Source organism: Zalophus californianus, chromosome 8 (assembly GCF_009762305.2).
Source record: "Zalophus californianus isolate mZalCal1 chromosome 8, mZalCal1.pri.v2, whole genome shotgun sequence".
Classification (NCBI taxonomy): Eukaryota; Metazoa; Chordata; class Mammalia; order Carnivora; family Otariidae; genus Zalophus; species Zalophus californianus.
The window spans coordinates 64,532,801-64,546,018 of NC_045602.1; the positions used below are offsets into that span (position 1 = coordinate 64,532,801).

The 13,218-nt window shown below is 32.9% G+C and overlaps 1 long non-coding RNA gene across 4 annotated transcripts in view; it reads right to left on the reverse strand.

Annotated features, from left to right (window-relative positions):
• Positions 1-13,218, reverse strand: part of LOC113938078 — a 428,734-nt gene that overhangs the window by 313,335 nt on the left and 102,181 nt on the right. For 2 of the 4 annotated variants that reach the window (XR_004820261.1, XR_004820262.1), the window contains exon 2: positions 10,653-10,729. This is a non-coding gene — a long non-coding RNA (uncharacterized LOC113938078). Of the gene's footprint in view, positions 1-10,648; positions 10,730-13,218 lie in introns of all 4 variants that reach the window. The other 2 variants (XR_004820260.1, XR_004820263.1) reach the window with 1 other exon arrangement.

Below are 13,218 nucleotides of genomic sequence, written 5' to 3' on the forward strand. Positions count from 1 at the left end.
TAAAATTTTAGATCATTATCTATCACATAAAGATACAGAATGTTAGAATGTAGAGATGGAAAAAAGATATACCAAGAAACAGTAACTGAAAATTGGCTTGATGGAAAGATAGAAGTATGACTATATTAATACCAGACAAAATAGATACAAGGGAAAAAAATCATTACTAGAGATAAAAGAAGGTAATTTAGAATGATCAACATTTTAATTCACCAGAAATAGAGAAGTACTATAATATGTATTTATTTAAAGATATGGTCTCAAAATACACAAACCAAAATTGACAGTAAGACAAGGAAAATTAAGAATTGAAAAATAATACAAATATTATATACTAAAATGGTGGGTTACAACTATAGTAATAATTCAAATTAAATTTACTTCATATTAAAGATAAAATCCTGAAGTCAATCATCTGAGCATCTAAATAACACAGTTAAAAAGTGGGCTAAGGACTTGAATAGACATTTCTCCAAGGAAGATATACACATGATCACAGAAAGACAAATACTGCATAATTCCACTTATATGGGGTATCTAAAACAGTCAAATTCATAGACTCAAAAAAGTGGAATGCTGGTTGTCAGGGGTTGGGGGTAAGGGTAAACGGAGAATTACTAATTAATGGGCATGAAGTTTCAGTTCAGCAAAATGAGTAAGTTTTAGAGATGTGCTGTACCACATTGTATCTATATGCAACATTACTGTATTATACACTTAAAAATTTATTAAGAGAGCAGATTTCATATTAAGTCTTCTTACCACAATAAAATAAAAAATTTTAGAAAGGTAATAGAAAACCTGAGTAGTTCTACATTCACTAGAATTATCGTAAATGTAGTTAAAACATCTTATCCTAAATAAAAACTCCAGTCCCAAACAGTGAATTTTAACAAACATGCATAAAGGCAGTAATTCTAATCTTAAACATTTGATACAACTATTATAACTTAATAGCAAAATCCACTGAAGGACAATACAGAAAAGGAAAATTAAAGAACAATCTCACTCCTATCTCCAAAAAATTATAAAACCAAATCCACTTTTCTGTTTTTTTTCTGAAATAGGTAATACAATATGACCAACTGACTTTACAGCAGGTATGCAATTTTGACTTACATTACAATATTGATTACTATAAATCACCACATTACACCATTAAAAGTATAATTAATATATGACCATGTCAATATATATGCAGAAAGGCATTGGTCAAAATTCAATATTCATTCAGAATAAAAACTCCTAGCAAATTAGAAATAAAAGGGAATTTAGGCTGATTTAAGCAGTTATAGTATATTTGGTGGCAAAATGGTGAAAGCAATTCTATATAGTGCAGGAACAAGACAAGGTTACCCACTATGAATATTTTTATTCAATATCATAATAGAAACACTACCATTTTATTAAGAATAATAATTAAAAACTATAAGGATTATAAAGAAAAAATAAAATTTTGTGGGTATTTCTTGGGGGAAGGTGGATATGATTGTCTACATCAGAGGTTAGCAAACATGTTATGCAAAGAACAAGATAGTAAATATTTTGTTGTCTGTGTGACCTCCGCTATAGCTATTCAAAACTGTATCATTGAAGGAGCCATACATAATACATAAACAAATAAGCATGGTTGTGTATCAATAAAACTTTATTTACAAAAAAAGAGAGGCCAGATTTGGTCCACAGACCGGATTTTGCAATACCTGCTCATCATAGTTGCCCCTTAAAATTTTACAGATATATTGTTAGTATTAGTAAGAGAGATTAGCAGATTTTGAATACAAAAACAAAATACAAACATAATTATATTTCTCTACACTAGGAACAGATAAATATAACTTTAGCAGCTAAAATATAAATAAAACATATAATATATAAATAATATATAAATAATAAAATACAAATATATTTCCAGAAAAAATCTGAAAAAAAACCCCACAAGGACTTTATAGACCAAATGATTACATTTTATTGAAAACTATTAAAGAACACCTAAATCAATACCTGCATGTATTTTGTTTGAGGATTAGAAGATTTAAAATCACAAAGGTACCAATTCATCAAAAATTGATCTACAAATTCATAATTCTAAACTTTACAAAAAATCACTTCTGGAGGAGGAATTTAAGAAGCTGGTTGTATAACTTATGTGGGAAATCCAAGTCCCTAAAAGAACCAATGTATTTAAGAGGAAGAAAAGCTAGTGGGGTCCTTTTCTTATGAGATAATAAGAATTACATATCATGCTATATTAACTTACTAGAGTACAGATGCAAGGACTGATCTGTGGAACAGAAAAAAAAAAAGTCCAAAAGCAAGCCCACAGATAGGCAGAAAACATAACTTATAACTTAACACTGTATGCGATAGATTCAATGAAGCACCATTACTATATAGCAGTATTTAGATTTAATATTAACAAAGGATAGTAGTAAAACAGCTTTCTCCTCTATTTTTTTCAAGATCAATATTTATGGGAAGCTCCATAGAACTGGGTTTGAACTAAACACAAATGATGAATTATGGGGAAAATTAGCCTTTTCATAGAAAAACATGTCTGTTGTGATAGGCATCATCAGTGACATTTGCTGAATATATTGATAATATACCCAAAATTAAGATGGATCATTTGTAAAAAACACCAAATGTGCTCTAAAATCAATCAACTATACATCATATCTCATTAATCAAATGGTGTCTCTCCTGTCAACGACTCTTGGCCACATACTTTGACCTTTATCATCCTCTTCAAAATGCTTAGAAAAGTTGTGCATCAGAATAACAGACACTTCCACATTTGACTAACAGTCTCAAGTCCCTGCAAGATCTCATCCCATCTCAATGACAGGGTTCTTTGTTTTACTCTATATACATCTCCGTCCAAAGAAATTAATCACAATACATTAAAACACGTAGTAGACAACCAGGGCCATACTATTAGAAAGGTGACCAAGGGCGCCTGGGTGGCTCAGTTGGTTAAGCGACTGCCTTCGGCTCAGGTCATGATCCTGGAGTCCCAGGATCGAGTCCCGCATCGGGCTCCCTGCTCAGCAGTGAGTCGGCTTCTCCCTCTGACCTTCCCCTCTCTCATGCTCTCTCTATCTCATTCTCTCTCTCAAATAAATAAATAAAATCTTTAAAAAAAAAGGTGACCGAGTAGTAGTCATCCAAGGGTGACAAACAACATTAGGTAGAACCACCCCTTCTCTAATCCACCACTAAAATCATTCACAAATCATTTGCAACTGGTAGATAAATAATTCCTGGAGACCTAATACACACTACAGTGATTACAGACAACAAAACTGTATTATAAACATTAAACTTGGTAAGGTACCAGAATCTTAATTGTTCCCAACACTAGAAGAAATAATTATGTGACTTGATAGATGTGTTAGCTAATGCTATAATGACATAGTACAATAGAAATGCATTAAATCAATATGCTGTATGCCTTAAATTTACACAATGCTGAACGTCAAATATATCTCAATAAAATTTTTAAATGTAAAATCATTCATAAATCAAACATTACCAATATACTATTGCAACTCTGCATTGTTGCATTTTAGTGACATAAATATTTAAATGTTATTACTCAATTGTGAATATTTTGCTTAAAAATTTTAATGTTAGAATTACTGTTCCTATTTTTATTATTATTACTATAATAAAGTGCTATAGATCTTTCTATTTCTATTTTATCTCTTCAGTCTCACCTCCGCATGCAAATACTTTTGCTATTGCTTTAATCATTGATGAATGTGTATGGATTTTTTAAAATTTAACTATAAAATTTGAGAGCCTCTGTTAGATCAGAAGAGAATCTGTAAGAATGCTAATTAGATTTACAACCTAAAACTTGCCTGTCATGCTTACTTTATGTACATGTATGGTCACTTCTATCAGTGCGGATTTAGTATGGCTATATATGAAAGAAAATTTGAATAACACCATATTAACAAATAGAAATATATTTCTCTCTTAAATAAAAGTCCAAAGATGAGTATTCTGGAATTAGAGTTAGCTAGACAAAGTTTTCAGGGTCCCAGACATCTTCCAGGTCATTACTCTCCTAATATTTCGTGTGCCCTGGAATTCAAGCAAAGAAAAAGGAGCAAAGGACTGAGTTCAACACTGGACACACAATAAATGTTCAGTGTGTACAGAGATACTGACAATAACCCATGAAATTAGAGAGATGCTGTTAGTACAATGCTCTTCCCCTCCCTCTCGGTTTTTTCTGGAAAAGTGAAACTCCACAGCTGCCCACACTTGTCATCAAAACTGCACTTCCAACAATGAACCAATAACTCAACTGGTGGCTTCAACTTCATGACACAAATGATGAAGCTGACTCGTCTTCCCATTGACTCTTGACTCAGTAAGTTGTTTTGGCATTATGATTTATATTCAAGGAGATATTTATGCTCCCTTTGCTCACTGACTTTGAAGTCACATTTGCTGCTAGTAGTCAGTAACATCATTTCTAAACATAAAGAATCATGCCAGACAATTCTTGGGGGAGTAATTCCAACTAGTATTTTCACAGGAATTATTTATATTCCAACAGAGATATAGATATAAATTTTGTACTTTTTTCTCCATTGGCTGACTAAATAAGCTAAAGCAATGTCTCATTTTCAAGCTGGAATTGACCATATTGATGATCAAACTAATTGGTTCCCAATTAGAGAGATATACCACAGCCACCTAAGGTGTGTTTAAAGCACATATACCACCCACACATTCTGCTCCTATAAATATAGACCCAAAAGAATGGTGTGAATGCAGTAGACTGCAGTAATAAGATATAAGTCCGCCATGTGTACTTTGATAAAAATACCAAACTGTGCTTAAATACTCTTGATTCCCCCAATTTAAGAACCATGATCAGGTCAAATTCTTATTTTGAGAAAAATAAATATAACAGAAAAAATAGCCTACTACATTAAGGACTATAAGCACCATAAGGTAAGACATTTTTCATTTAATATCATATCCCTAGCATCTAGCACAATGCCTTTCATAAAGTAGATAGTCAATGAATAAAAAGTATGTTAGAAGAGTATGCGCAAATGGCTAGGAGAATCACAGATTTATCTCAAAACTTTGGGTCAAGGCAGAATGGAACTCCTCTGAGCAGGAAGCAAACTGAGTTATTTCTTTAAAGTTTAAAGGTATTAACCAGTATTTGAAATTATATTACTCATTCATTTCCTTATTTTTTATGCATTATCTAGCTCCTTTACTAGAATATTAGCCTCTTACCCTGGATGCAGTTGCAATATTCAGAATACTTTGATACAGAGTGGTCAAAGAACTCAAAATTTGTTAAATGATAGTTAAGGCAATATATTCAAAGGTACCCATTTGTAGATTCAGATTCAAAAGATGTGATTTAGAAAAATAAAAGTAGCTTTTCACAAGAAAGATACTACATGCTTCTTAAAAATAAAATAAAAACAAAATGATATATAGAAATAATTGTAAATATTACCTGATATCCCATTAAAACTAGTTTTAATAATTTAGTGCACAACTTTCCAGTCTTTTCTATATGCGTGTGTCTTTATGTGTATAATTCTATGGAAAAAGGATGATACTTAAATGGTGTTTTGTTCACTCACTGCTTTACTAAGAAATATGCTATGCACATTTTGCTTCTCAAGGTCGTTTTGAATAATACATTGTAAAATATCAACAGTATAAGCAGGTATATAATAAAAAGGAAACTGTTTCCAACTTCAGACATCTTGTATTATTCAAATTAAAATTATTTTTAAAAACAACAAAAACCTACAAAAGACAGCTTATAGATTTACTTCACTCTGGATGTTTGCAAGGTATACTAGTAAATGAATGCATCATAATTTATGTAAGCATAAAGTATGAAAAAGCATACTTATTTTGATGATATTTGAGTTGTGTTGAGTATTTTATAATTACAATTAATATTCTTCACATATTTATTCACATATATTATTCAGATACATACATATATTCTTAGAAGTAAAACTGTTGTTTAAAAAAACACATGTATTTCATATTATAATGGATATTACCAAATTATCTTCCAATGAGGCCTTAATAACTAGGTTTCTACCAAGAGGGAATGGGAATGTTTGTGTACCTTCACACCCTGGCCAACATAATCTACTACCAAAATTTTAAACTTTGACAGTCTCTTGGATATAAGAGGAAGTATCTCATTACCTTAATAAGCATTATTTTAATTATAAATGAAGTTGAAGTTTATTAATGACATTTATGTTTATAAGACTATTGTGTTCCTGTTTGAATGAACTGCATTTTCTTTTTTGCACATTTTTTCTTTTGAATTATTAATCTTTGACGTGTAAGAACCCTTTACACATTACAAAAGTATGTAATTTGTTACATGGGTGTTTTCATAGATTGTATTCATGCCCCCAGTTCTTCACACTTTATCCATGCCCTTCCCCCAATAATTCTGTCATTCCTATATTACCTCCTCATTCTTTAAATCTGAACAGATTTATGACTTGTTTTGGCTAATAGTAAGTAGTGCAAGTTATGAAATAGCAATTGGGAGTCTTGGCTTCAAAAGGAATCCTGTGTTTCTGTTTCATTGTACTTTGTCATTGCCACAAGCCCACTAGTCGCAGAAGGAGGAGAGTATCAGGTGAAACAGGCCCAGTGAACCCATCTGCCTCAGATGAGGTCAGTCTAAATAATCCTAGAACCAGACAACCCAACTGAGATTAGTCCATCATCATGACTCAAGAGCCATAATAAATGATTGTGGATTTAAGCCTTTAAATTTCAGGGTAGTTTGTTATGCAGCAATAGGAAACTGAAATCCTTCAATGTTGTGTCTCCTTTTTGTTCCCTTCCTTCACTTCCTCCCTCCTTCCTTCCTTCTTTTTTCTCTTTCCTCCCTTTTGCTTTCCTATATTTATGTGTGGCAGTATTAGCACCCTCTAATTATTATTAATTTTCCAATATTTTAGCTTACCTTATACTTTTATTTTTTGTTGACCTTTTTATTGGAAATCGCATTAAATTTATTCATCAATGTAGATAAAACATTTAGCACCTTTCTATTCCAATAAATATTGATTTATATTATCACTTAACTGTAAATAATACTTTGTTATATGGGTCATTTTCATTCCTTCATGCTTATAAGCTATGCCTTGTTGAATATCTTTCCTATGTTTTTCACACTTGTCCAATTATTACTTCAGCACAAATCTCTGGAAGTAGAACTGATGGGTACATACATTTTAAGACCTTTATATGTACTAAATTATTCCCAGGAAATGCTGCATAAAGTTAGGGTCACACTAACAATTGGTAATACTGCATGTTTTCAACATCCCAGAACACTTTGAATATTAATATTTTATATATTTGTCCATATGATAAGGAAGTAACGATAGAGGTGGGTAGTTTAAATTCTCTGTGTATACATACACTTGGAGTCTACAAAGGAAAAAGTCATGTCATATGTGAGTAACTAAACTCCAGGGAATGTCTGCTTTTCTGGACTTTCCTGTAATCCTTGTAAAATGTTACTACTTTAGGAAATGTCTGTGATCTTTAGGGTAAGAGCACATTAATGCTCATAATTGTTTTGTTCCCGAACCCCCCACCTCATCCCATTTTGTTTGCCAGAAGACACATTTTCCTTTCACATCTCCCTTGTTCTTCATGTGTGGCAGAATCTTAAACAGGATTAAACTCTATAATTTTAGTAGTTTTCATAAACTTTAATATGCTTTTAAATGCCACTGAAGATTTGTTTCCAGCACACCTACAATACGAAAGTTTAAAAATGCATAAAAATTTTAAAAACCTTCTGTTTTTTTTTTTACAAGGCAAGAAAAAAATGTAATTCCAAAAATATGATGAGAATCTTATACCACTTTAAAACTAGGACATTTGCTTTCCAATGATCAAATTCTCTTTGTTCCTCCCTCTCCTATCCCCTGAGGAACAAGAACATACGATTTTAAAAATTTCCAAAGTTTCATTTAAGGCCTGATTTCCATTAAAATTCCCTTACCTTATTAAGAGGAAAGATGTACATTTGTGGTTATTATGTAATTTTTCAATCTGAAAAACTATGCAAACTGTGTACCTTGCAAATTAGTAAAGTTAGTAAAGGTTAGTGAATACCAGATTCATTCTGGGGCTCTATCCAGTTTAGGATTTATAGTAAAATGACTTTCAATATTATGGGCAGAAGTCTAGCAATAATATTATAAGAAAAGAATGCATCAGATTCAGGACTAGTTGGAAAAAGAAGCACTTGTTAGACAATATGTGTGCATTCTTGACCTTCCATCATCTCTTTCCATGTAAGAACCAATTACCCAGAACTCAAGGTGACCCAATTACTCCTCATAAGAGTTTACTACTTTATGGACAAATAATAAATCCAAGCCTAAATTCATGGCAGTTTCTTAATTTGGTCCACATAGCACTTATTATGTTTGAGTGAAAGAAACCCCCTTTTTCTTCCAGTGAATATAAACACAAAATCATGTTGCCCTCAAACTAGCAGTAGTCATCTTGCTACTTTGAGAGAAACCCCCCACAGAACAAAGCCAGCACTCCTGGGAGGAAAGAACACAGAGAAATGGGGTCTCTGCCTTGCAAACAGGTTGGCTAATTGAACTTAAATTAAAAAAAAATTTTTTTAAAAAGAAGTTAAATCTGATGTTTTATCCCTGGATGGTTCAGTAATGTGAGCCAATAAAATAACTATTGTTTATGCCACCATGAATAGAGTGTTTTGTTATTTACAACATAAAGAGTCATATTTATGTAGAATTCCTCAGAAGGATAGTGAATCAAATTCTTGATATTTGGTACAACCAAGGAAGTTCATCTGGTGTCATGGATACAGGAAAGATTCTAATATATTGTGATACAAAATGACAGTCACTCACTCTAGAGGAAAATATGTTTCCTAAAGCCCTTGGTTGATGGGTTATTCATGCTCTACCCCAAAACACAGTGGGTGAAGTGAATTTTCTAATCTCTGGGCTTGATATTATATTTGCTGAATGGAACACTGTTTTATCTTTTACTTTGAAGGTTTTAAAAACATTGCTTGGTATTCGAGTTGCAGTTTTCCTGTCAAATAAAATATTTCAATGAGTTATGAGTGATTTTAAAAGAAAGATCCCTTCATAACAAAAAAAAATTAGAAACATTTTCACCATACTAATGGCCAGGATAAAGACAAAATGTCAGCTAGTATCTAAGTAGGGAACAAATAAAATTCATGAATTACATTCTGTTTACACTTCAAACACGAATTAAAATTGTTTATTTAGCTAAAAGGCTCAGCCTTGATTACATGTCATTAGTGTCCATTATAATTTCAACTGTTGCTTGAATTTTATAAGCCTGCTAGAAAATTACATTCTTATAGCTCAGAGCTGGAAATAAAATCAATATGGTATTTTGGCTATTAATACCTGTAATCAGGTTAATCATTGCTTGAAGGATATAAATTTTTAATTTTCTACAAATAAAACAAAAATTAAAAGCAATTCTTCAAATCACTAATCAATTCTTAACTTCTAGTTGGCATCATGATTAGCCAGCTCCACACCAACTGGCTACAGCTTTCCTGAAACATAATTACAATTTTCCTTTCCTATCTGTAAAGTGTTGGCCTTGACTACCATAGGATCGATGCACTTACTCCAGAACTCACTTCCTTCTTCATTGTTTGAAGCATTTTATGACACTTCAATGAACACCTACACCATTTATTTCTAGAATTATTTCCTAGTTAAACATTAATAGAACTATATTGATGTCTTATTCATATCATTTCTTGTAAAATGTGCAAAAAGTTCTATTTAGGAGTGAACAGAAAAGGGATACTAGAAGATTTACATGGTCAGAAAGTCCACAGGGAAGCCCAATCTAAACAGGGTTTAACTTCCAGATCAAGAAAGTAAATGTGTTATACTCATAGGAGAAAAAAAGATTCCTATTCATCAACAGTGATTAGTTTTTTCTCTCTTTGGAGACTCCAGAGAAGGTTCACATGATTTTCTCTATTCTGTGACACTGGTAGATAATCTACATGATTGCTGCTGCAGAGTCTGTGGTCTCACAGAAAGTGGTAAGTGGAGGCACCCAAGTCATTTGTATTGGGAATGGGAGTGGGGAGAGTATGTCCTCTGCTCAGGACCCCTTTCCCACTTTCCTAGTTAACTCTCACTTACTCTTCGGCTCTCCAAAGTCATCCAAGATTTGGATAAACCCTCTTGTAATATACTGCAGAGACCTCAGTAATTTCCTTCATAATATGTATCAGCTTTTAGAAGTATTCTCCTTTCATGTCAGCTTTAATATAGCCCCTCTCTGTGCCCCATTAACTAAGCTGTAAGTTCCAAGAGGGCACGGGCCATGTCCATTTTGACCACTGTTTGTGTACACACACACACACACACACACACACACACACACACACACACACACACACACACACACACCCCTTCAGCCTTAATGCTTAGTACATAGTAGACATCAAACATATTTTTTAAAAACTCAGTGAGTAAATGAAAAAGAGACAGCATCAATGGATACATCTATCACTTTCCCTAAGACAGAGTTGAGAGGATCCCTGAATACTTACAAACCTCAGTCTTGAAGTGCATTCCAGGGAACTGTGGGAGGCCAAACATAAATGCAAATTCTCTCCACCTCTGCTCAGATTCTGTAAGAAATGAAGTATCAGTCGACATGGGGATATGAGAGAAGAAAATTGAGTATATGGATTTTTTACAGATGAAAAGCCCAAGATTTCTCCATGCCCACATACACCCTAGAACACTAATTTTTGATCTGCATTTTAGGTTTACTTTCTGTTAATCAAACCTCTTAAATTAACAAGGGGGCAAAAGTACTTGGGGCAAAGACAATTTTTTGTATTTACAGAATCATTCTATTTTCCTACTGGGAACACAGCTAATATACATTTTCCAACCCCTATGCCTTTATATCAGGGCCATGCAATTACAGTCCAACAAATGGTACACGGATGAAAATTAGCCCCAGAAAAATCTTTTTTTGCATCATCCTTTCTCCTCAGTTTTACAGATCATGTATAGACCATAATACCACAAATAGAGAGACACTGAGATCCTGCGTGACTGAAGCAGAGTGTCTCCCATGCGCCTCTCTCCCCACAATCCCCTCCAACTTGCTTTGCACACTGCCACAAGTAAGAAATGAATTTGTATTATATTGTGTTAAGCCACAAGAGCTGGGAGTCATTATAACAGTTAGCCACTGACTAATTACGTACCGTTCTTTGTCACTGTCACCAAAACTGCAAAAGAGAGGTGGGATGGATTTTTTAACATTTTGGGAAACAATCAATAGGAAATTATCAAAGGCAGTTGGGCATTGCTGGTAGAATAGGTACCTATTTGACCTACAGAAATAGGTCACCATTGTCTTCATTTGCAATTCCCCAAAATTACCCAAAACAATGCTAAGCTTTTGGGGAATAATTAGTGCTTGATGAAGAAATAAATGATTTGTCTTTTTACTCCAACTACATTACAGTATAATTGAAAAGTGTGCTATAGAGAAAAAAGGGATTCTGGAAGCAAAAAAAAAAAAAAAAAAAAAATGCTAGCCATGAGGATTCATCTACCACAGCTGTCCAAAAAAAGTGGTATTTTATATAGCTATAAAACAAGGGAAATTTATTGAATATCTCTTGTCTTTAGTTTTCTAGTCTTTAAAAGGAATATTATAACTACTCAACATAGGGTTAAATGGGATAACATACATATATTTCAAAGCCTAATAACTCATACATGCAGGTGGTTCAATTGTGTTTAATTGATATTTAAGTGGAAGATATATTACTCTTCTCAAGTCATTTGCAAGCTAAAAAAAAAAATTACCCAGAGTGGTCTTTTCATTCAGTTTCATTCTTATTTTGTAATGTTTCTATAAAACATAAGTAGAAAGAGACTATCTGTATGCATGAATACAAATGTACAGTTACAGAACTCTTTCCTTCAGATTACTTTTATTTCACTTTCCTTCTCTCAAACATATTCTAGCACTATGTACTCATTCCATTGGCAAACTCTGGAACTATGAATATCATTCATTAAGGTGATAGATTAGAGCAAGAGTAAAATATATATATTAATTAGGTGTTTAAATGCTCCAGTGTTTATTCTGTATCAAGTTGTGATAAGAGACAAGTATAACATAAAACATTTAGTGGGTAGTTAGGATATTTAACCCATTTTTTAAGAAGAGGTAAAATTTTATCTTGGAATTTTTATAATATATCAACAAAAACAAAATATTCACTTAAAATATTCTCTCTTAAGGTAGTGATTAAATTCCTATTTTCCTTCCATCTAAAACCTTATTTCCCTCTCACAAATGATATCTGATCACATCACTTTTGGGGTAGATTTTAATAGCTTAACTTCAGAATCCCTTTTCTGAAGTTTATAGTGGGAAACATTAGAGTTTCCCATAATATTATTAATAACACATCTGCAGGGTGCCTGGGTGGCTCAGCTGGTTGAACATGTGACTCTTGATTTCTGCTGGGGTCATGATCTCAGGGTTGTGGGATGGAGCTGTGCTGTGGGCTTTGCGTTCAGTGGGGAGTCTGCTTGGGATTCTCTCCCTCTCCCTTTGCCCATAGCCCTGCTCCCACTCTTACTCTCTCTAAAAATAAATAAATAAATATTAAAAAAAAAAAACAATGCATCTGCTATTCTTCCAGGTAAAAATTATGGTATGCATTTTTCAAGCTTTTAGGGTATTGTTGAAGACGCTAAAATTCTCCTTTTGTAGAACAGGGCAAACCAATTATGGTAAATTGGACAACATTTCTGAAACAAATAGCCTCTTACTGAGAGAATACTAATAACCTTCCACCTTTTGTGAGTTTATTTTTTGTCAGTTAAGAATGCCAACTCCTGGGCATATGTATACAACATATGTTATGTTTCATAAGCCAGGTTTCTACTATGATTCATGATTTACAGAAGTTCAGAAAAAATCAGTAAGAAAGTGACTTGGGAACTTTTCTACCTGTATTAAGATTTAGAAGAAGAAAATTTCCCTGAGATTTTGCTATTCAGAATTACAGATGGAAAATTGTCAAAGATAATCCATTATAACTTAGAAATGGTGAAACATTTAAGTGGCATCTGCATTAAT